Genomic DNA, 7,920 nt, shown 5'->3' on the forward strand with positions numbered 1-7,920 from the left:
GTGTCCAGGGGTTAAGGGAGTGGGGTGTGGGGCGGTTGGGCCGGCCCGTTCGAGCGGCGGAGGCCGATGGCCACTTGGCCCAGCGGTGGGGGGGGGTCTGTTGTTTTACTTTTGTTTTGTTTTTTTCCTTTTTCTATTTTCTTTTCTATTTTATTCTTTTAATTTCTGTTTTATAAAATATAAATACAACTCCTAAATTAACGTTATAATTTATTCTACTACCCCAAAAGTTTGACACCTAATTAAAATAGTTTGCATTATTATTATTTTTAAAAGGCATTTAATTAATTGTCTTAGCTGCTATTTTAATTAGTTTGGAGCCTTTACACATTTTATAAAAGTGTGGTTTCTCCACTAGTATTATCCATGATTTATTTGACACATTTTGGACATTTTAGTTTTATTGTTTAAAAACTTTTATTGTTTGCCTATACTTTAAATTTGAATTTGAATCGGTTTCGAACTAACACGAGATTAGCGATAGTAATCGAAGTGACGTGGCATCATTAACAGAGAATTACTGTAGCTTAATTATCCGGACGTCACAATTCTCCTCCACTACAAGAAATCTCGTCCCGAGATTTTAGAGGGGAGTAAGGGGGAAGTTCTGGTTACGATATTCTAACGGATCTTCTCGAAGAAGTTAATCCCTTTCGTTGATGTCTTCAATTCTTTATTCCAATGCATCATGATAAACTTGTCATCATTTCTTCGGGAACTCCATCGTACTTACGAAAGTATAAGGGGTAGCTCAGCTACGACAGAATGCTTTTGAGGGAAACAATCTGGGGTTAACCCATGAATGAGTATAAGATTATCTCTCGAGTTGAACATACGAAATACATCGAGAGTAAGGTACGAAGATACAATAAGAGGTTCCAAGCAGATAGAGAGTTCCTCGGAGTCTGAACCAGAGTGAGAAAGGGGTTCAGAGTAGCGAGAGTAAGTATTGCGTCTGATACCAGAATAGAGCACTAGGAAGGTGGCTCGTGAATTACACACGAAGCCAAGCGTGAGTATTGACTTTGGGAAAGGGGGTACAGGAGGGTCAGGTTTCGATCCTGTGGAACTGTGGGTTATGGGCCCACCATATGGGTTAAAAGTAGGAAAGGCAGTGACGTCTTGCACAATCATGTAAGCAAGGCATGTTAGAGGATAGCCTGACAGTTATGTCGGCAACAATGTCGGTACCAAGGGCGAGGGACGAAGAGAACCATCTTCCTGCTCGTTGAACGAGGCGGACCAATAGGCAAAGTTCTCGTCCATCGATGGTTACCGGAATGTCATCACCAAAATAACAGGGTCTTTCTGACAGAATTGTACACCGAGGTGTTTACAAAAGTAGGAGAATATTACTGCTTAGATCTCATAGATCACAAGAAAGGTTAAACCAAACAATGGAAAGGAAGATATGATTATCGGATTTAACCAGATCAATGGAAAGGAAAAATGTGTTTAAACACATTTTCCAGGGGTATATCCTTCCCAAGGACAAGCAGATGATATCCATGACAGGATAGCAGGTAGAAAACCATTTTAGGTAAGGGGAGAAAAATTTCATGACATTACCCATACAGCGGTGTTTGAATAATTGGGCAGGAAACATTTAACATTGGGCTTCAAATGTTCTTGTTGAAAATTGGAGTACCATAGACATGCTTCGAGATACCATTGACAAGGTCTTCAAGTGGAGATCAGACTTTGGAAACACGAAGGATCCATCAGGAATAACTTGTAGAATAAGTCTTACAATTTCCTCGTGGATGAATGGATAACCTTGCTGAAAAGGAATCTAAAATGATAGGTCCTCCAGCTGGGGGGGGGGGGGTGCTAGGCATGACATCATGTTACCGGGTCATCAAAGGATCAACATCATGACTCTTGGAAAGTTGTCCCAACCATCATATCTGACCGAGATTCAGATCCGATTGGTGTCAGGATACCTCAGACTTAGGATACCTGAGAAGAAAAGGTGCAACGCCAATTGACGAGATGGCATTGTAAGATTCTCGGGGAAATGAACTATGAAGTGATTTCCGTTAACAAGAGTCCATCATTAACCCAAGGAGAGGACAAGGAGGTGTCTGGTGAACTCAACGGCAATTCACCGAGATTCCCAAAAGATGGATTTCCACCATTAAGTGAACAAGGAGATAACATTTGTCAGATCAAATGATATAAGGAAGTATGCTCGAGGAAAACATACACAATTAAACATTGGTTGAAAGGTGCGCCCGAAATATGGGTTGGGTTGCACGACCAATGTCAGAATGGTGATTCAATTAGCGAAGGACTTAGAATGAACTATCGCCCATTCACTTCAAAGCAATAGGGTTGTTAGAAGTTTTGAATTCACACGTCATAGCTCCATTGTCGGTATTCCGGTTGAAAACAATACGGGGACCAAGGAATGAACGAAGATGGCAAGAAGTATTATGATATCAAGAATTATTAAGAGGTGGTGAAATTCTCACCACATTCTTGACAAAAAGAGATGGTAATACTTCCGAGGTAAGGAAGATCAACTGCTGGGTAGCAGTGATCTCAAGGTTTACACAGAACACGAACAAGTTGTGTTGAACGGAAGGCAATAAAGTGGTCGATGAGAACAGGAATCATCGAGGGGCAAGGATGGTATTACCCATCATGAATTCAATTGAATTCCTGGAAGAGCTCGGAATGATGATGATGATCACGACACATTTGTCGAGAGATTTCACGAAGATGTAATCGACCGACGATGACATCAAGTCAAACAATGATGAAGTGAAAGGTTATTGGAACCAAGGGTACGACACAAACTCGAAACCAAGCTTGTTGTTCAAGGCGAAATGATATGACGATGAGGATCGACGTAAGGTTAGTTCATCGTCGAAAATTGGTGCTCCGAAAATAAGGACCAGGTAGCACAGTTAGAATCGTCACGACAATGATATAGCCAAACAGGCTAGGAATGGCATGATCGGGTACAAACTCGTACTTATAGAAGCTTACTGAAGAGTTGTTGAACCAAAGAGCGGACTCGGTTCAGTTATCGGGGTCTTTGAGTGTTCAATAACTCAGAGCCCGCGAAAAATTGGAATCAGTGGGAAGGTAGCACTTGATGAAGAACTCATAAAAAGTTATGCAGTTCCATGATAATCTCGAGATACCAGGGGGGTAATACTCGACACAAGATCAAAGTAAAGGTTGGACTGGTGTATTGATCCATAGAAGACAATTGTTTTAACTTGTCCGAGAAATGAGATCAAAGAAGAACAATCATGGTCGGAACCACGATTGCAGAAGGCCAGATCCTAGATATAAGATGAACTTATACCAAAGGAATAATTCATTTAAGAGAAGCTTTAATGATAAGATCTACATCGTGTCCATGGGCATGAACACAAGTTCAAGGTCGACTCCCACTTCTCCAATGCACAACCTTTCATTCACTTCTCGCGCTCAATGAAGTTGTAGTTTTGAAATTTTATCTGGCAAAATATCAGAAGAGTACGACTCGTGAAAACTTTCGAGTTCACACCTATTAAGGAAGGCATAGGTTCAACCCATCGGGGCATCTTAGAATCATATACCAGAATCTTTAGAAGTAATTAACTCAAGCTCGAAGACAGAGCATGGTTAAGAAAGCAGAGGATACAATTTACCAAAGGCATTATGTATCAGAGGAAAGGCTCACAAGGTTATTGAATATGAAGGGCGTTGTTAGATAAAATCCAACAAAGGATCTGGTGGTCCACAAAGGATCTGACATGAGCATCGGTACTCAACTAGAGGAAGAAGATTGCAAGGAGATCAGATTATAGAAACAACTGACTAACTCAATTGTCAAATGCAAAGGAATTATGATTTCCAAATCAAGGGATCAGAAGCAATGCTCCGAGTAGGGATGGATAAGTTGAATAGCCTTAGGGTACAATCAATGACAATTGGATTGGTCGAGAACCAATTCCAGTTAAAAGAATGGCAGCTTAGCCGGAGAAGTAATTTATAAGGATCAATGATGATTGCGTGTATTCGCAACATATTGAGCCAACAGACTCAAAATGATAATGACAAGGAATGTCAATAAGATTTCTATACTTATGGGATTAATCATAATGAAAGCAAACAAGAAATTCCAGAGCAATAGGTTGCTGAGGATTTTCGGAATATTGGGTGGTATTTCGAAGACTTTTGTGTAACACAGGAACAACTGGGGGATGAGCGGATACTCGATAAGTGCGAGAATTAACCGTAGGGGTATTCAAGTGACAAAGAACAGCAAGGCAGTAAGCTCAAGGGATTATCAAAACAACGACGAGTTTTTCAGGGTATCTTGTAATAACAAGACCACTGGGGATGAATGTAAGAATAACAAATGCAAGTAGTTATCCATAAGGGTTTGCGGTGGAAGGTGAATTGCAAACGCGATGTACACAAGTTCTCGGGTTAACAGCGGAGAGTATCTTCAGGGTCTTCTGGTGCAGCAGACGATCATTAGTAATAAGGGGCTCTCCGGGTGAAAGTGATAACGAGATCCTAATGTTAGATTTAGTAAACTTCATTTAACCCGAATAGAGGAGAGATCAGAGTCCCAGAGTAAAGGTCGAGGAGTAAAAGATCCTACTACCACCCAATGGCGACGTGTGCCCGTAGGACACACAACCATGTTAGTAAAAGTTTTTGCAACGTCTAGACTCGACTTCGGCCAAGGAGTGTGGAAGGGGGATTCCTACAGGCAGTCGGCTCTGATACCAACTTGTGATGCCCTCGATTCAATCGTACACTAATCATGCACGCAAATGTGTACGATCAAGATCAGGGACTCACGGGAAGATATCACAACACAACTCTAAAAACATAAATAAGTCATACAAGCATCATAATACAAGCCAGGGGCCTCGAGGGCTCGAATACAAGTGCTCGATCATAGACGAGTCAGCGGAAGCAACAATATCTGAGTACAGACATAAGTTAAACAAGTTTGCCTTAAGAAGGCTAGCACAAACTCGGATACAGATCGAAAGAGGCGCAGGCCTCCTGCCTGGGATCTTCCTAAACTACTCCTGGTCGTCATCAGCGGGCTGCACGTAGTAGTAGACACCTCCGGTGTAGTAGGGGTCGTCGTCGACGGTGGCGTCTGGCTCCTGGACTCCAGCATCTGGTTGCGACAACCAGGTAGAAGGGAAAGGGGGAAAAGAGGGAGAAAAGCAACCGTGAGTACTCATCCAAAGTACTCGCAAGCAAGGAACTACACTACATATGCATGGGTATATGTGTAAGGAGGCCATATCGGTGGACTGAACTGCAGAATGCCAGAATAAGAGGGGGATAGCTAGTCCTATCGAAGACTACGCTTCTGGCAGCCTCCGTCTTGCAGCATGTAGAAGAGAGTAGATTGAAGTCCTCCAAGTAGCATCTCCAAGTAGCAACTCCAAGTAGCATCTCCAGTAGCATCGCATAGCATAATCCTACCCGGCGATCCTCCCCTCGTCGCCCTGTGGAAAAGCGATCACCGGGTTGTCTGTGGAACTTGGAAGGGTGTGTTTTATTAAGTATCCGATTCTAGTTGTCATAAGGTCAAGGTACAACTCCAAGTCGTCCTGTTACCGAAGATCACGGCTATTCGAATAGATTAACTTCCCTGCAGGGGTGCACCAACTTACCCAACACGCTTGATCCCATTTGGCCGGACACACTTTCCTGGGTCATGCCCGGCCTCGGAAGATCAACACGTTGCAGCCCCACCTAGGCAAAACAGAGAGGCCAGCACGCCGGTCTAAACCTAAGCGCACAGGGGTCTGGGCCCATCGCCCATAGCACACCTGCACGTTGCGAGGGCGGGCAGAAGCAGACCTAGCCTAGCAGGCGTTCCAGTCCAATCCGGCGCGCGCCGCTCCGTCGCTGACGTCTGAAGTGCTTCGGCTGATACCACGACGCCGGGATACCCATAACTACTCCCACGTAGATGGTTAGTGCGTATAGGCTCGTAGCCAACTCAAATCAAATACCAAGATCTTGTTAAGCGTGTTAAATATCCACGAACGCCGAACAGGGCCAGGCCCACCTCTCTCCTAGGCGGTCTCAACCTGCCCTGTCGCTCCGCCACAAAGATCCACTCGCGGGTGCTCCACTAGCCGACCTGACTTTAGTCACCATCTGTATAGTATGTATGTATGTAAAGTATATACCCGTGATCACCTCCCGAGTGATCACGGCCCGATAGAATAGCACGGCTGACGGACAAGAATGTAGGGCCACAGATGGAAATACTAGCACCCTATACTAAGCATATAGGATTGTAGGTAAAGGTATCAACAGTAGTAACAAGGACAGGCTATGCAGCAGTATAGGATTAACTGAAAGCAGTAACATGCTACACTACTCTAATGCAAGCAGTATAGAGAAGAGTAGGCGATATCTGGTGATCAAGGGGGGGGCTTGCCTGGTTGCTCTGGCAAGAAGGACGAGTCACCAACACCGTAGTCGAACTGGGGGTCGCCGGCAGTCTCGGGGTCTATCGGAAAGAAGTAACGGAGAGGGAACACAATAAATAATAGAGCAATCAAAGCATCACAAAGCGTAACAAGACAATACGCGGTGTTCGGTGTGCCCTAACGCGGTAGTAGGTGATACCGGTGAAGGGGGGAAAACATCCGGGAAAGTATTCCCGGTGTTTCGTGTTTTCTGACAGATGAACCGGAGGGGGAAAGTTGCGGGTTTGATATGTTAGGGGTGTGTGGTGGACGAACGGGCTGCGTATCCGGGATTGTCTCGTCGTTCTAAGCAACTTTCATGTAGAAAGTATTTTCATCTGAGCTACGGTTTATTTTATATGATTTTCTAAAGTTTTAATCATTTTTAGAATTTATTTAATTATTTAATTCTAACATTATCCAGAATAGTGCATGCTGGCGTCAGCATGACGTCAGCAGTCAACAGGGAGTTGACTGGGTCAGTCTGACATGTGGGTCCCGCATGTCACACTCTGTTTACTCTAATTAGGATTTAACTAATCTAATTACAGTTTAATTAATTCACAATTGTTAATTAGGTTAACTAAACAAGATTAATTAAGTTAACTAATTCACTAATTAATTAATTAATTATTAATTTTATTAATTCATCTTTATATTATTTCCTTTTTCTTTTCTTCTCTTTTTTTTCTAAACATTCTGGGGCCAGGCCCCACATGTCATAGGCCAGGGGCGGCTTAGCGGGCGCGCGGGTTACGGGTGCGTGGGCGCTGGGCCGTTTGGGTGCATGCCCAGGCTATCAGGGGGTGCCGGCCACGGCGGCAGCTGGAGCATCGCGGCAAGGGGCGACAGAGCGGGCCGGACGGGCGAGGCACGGCGGGCGCAGCGGGACAGGGAGGCCAGGGGCTCCGGCGGACGCGTAGAAGGCGCCGACGGCCATGGACTAGGAGTACGAGGAGGCGGCATAGCGGGGGTAGGCGCGGCCTGCAGAGGGCACGGGCCAGCGCGGCTGGAGCAGTGGTCGGGGGCACGGCGACGGGGTCACGGCTAACGGCGTGCGATGGCGTTGTGTGCACATGAGAACGGGGGAAGAAGGAGGAAAGGCCGGGGTTTGGACTCACCGTACAGTGTAGGGTAGAGGTAGCGGCTCGAGGAGGATGACGGGGACGACGGCGAGGTCGAGGCGATGATGCAGTAGCGGGGCGGCGAGGTCGGTGTCGTCCGGCGAGGCAGCACCGGCGACGGCGTCGGCACCGCAGCATTGAGGCGAGGAGGCGGACGGGGACGACGCTCCGTCCAGGAGAGAGATGAGGAGGCGAGGAGGCAGGCCGGCGTGGTGGCTCTGACGAGGTCGAAGCGGCGGCGGTGATGGTGCTCAGGGACGATGGGCGACGCGGTCGATGGAGTCGGGGCGGGTCGTTCCCCTTCCCGATCCAGATCTGGATCGGGGGGAAGGAGAGAG

The sequence above is a fragment of the Triticum dicoccoides genome, chromosome 6A (assembly GCF_002162155.2).
Source record: "Triticum dicoccoides isolate Atlit2015 ecotype Zavitan chromosome 6A, WEW_v2.0, whole genome shotgun sequence".
Lineage (NCBI taxonomy): Eukaryota > Viridiplantae > Streptophyta > Magnoliopsida > Poales > Poaceae > Triticum > Triticum dicoccoides.